The sequence below is a fragment of the Lupinus angustifolius genome, chromosome LG01 (genome assembly GCF_001865875.1).
Source record: "Lupinus angustifolius cultivar Tanjil chromosome LG01, LupAngTanjil_v1.0, whole genome shotgun sequence".
NCBI lineage: Eukaryota > Viridiplantae > Streptophyta > Magnoliopsida > Fabales > Fabaceae > Lupinus > Lupinus angustifolius.
In genome coordinates, this window is record NC_032009.1 from 27404569 (window position 1) to 27405425 (window position 857).

Consider the following 857-nt stretch of genomic DNA (forward strand, 5'->3'; position numbering starts at 1 on the left):
TGGTATATTGCTCTCTAACTGAATGACAATCAATCTCGATATGTTTAGTTCGTTCATAAAAAATAGGGTTGGATGCAATATGCAAAGTGCATGCTTAGCTCGGTCAGGGACATAGTTGGCTTGCTGCTTGGTCTGGTCTTCTGGGACAAGTTGGTGCACTTCATGTTCATGAGCAGTATTGGCAATGTTGCTTAGATTTCTGTTTCTTAGATTTCCAGGAACAGTTAGAAACAGTTTTCTGTTTCTTAGATTTCCAGGAAATTAAGGAATTTCCAAGATAAATGCAATATCCAGAAATGGATCTTCTTGTGTCTGGGCAAGAAGCCCAGTCACTATCACTATAGGCATGCAATTGTATAGAAGAAGTATTAGGAAAGTAAATGCCCAAACCAGGAGAGCCTTTGATGTATCTCAGAATTTTGTTGGCAGCTTGTTGATGCATAATAGTTGGTTTGGCCATAAATTGAGCCAATTGATGGACAGAAAAAGTTAGATCAGGTCTAGTATTTGTAAGGTAAATGAGCCTACCAACTAGTCTTCTATAAGCATTAGGGTCAGAACAGTCTTTGCTGCTGTCTTGATGCAGGTGTGATCCTTGAATCATTGGTGTGCTGGATGGTTTGCAGCCAAGAAAACCTGCATTAGAAAGAATCTCCAAAGCATACTTTCTTTGATTCATAATGATACCTGAGTGATTTCTAGAGATCTCAAAGCCAAGAAAGAACTTCAAGTCACCTAGATCTTTAATTTGAAAGGCAGTATGCAATAATTATTTAAGATGGTTAATTTCAGTCATATTATTGCCTGAAAGAATTATGTCATCAACATAAACAAGCACAATAGTAAGAATAGTGTTA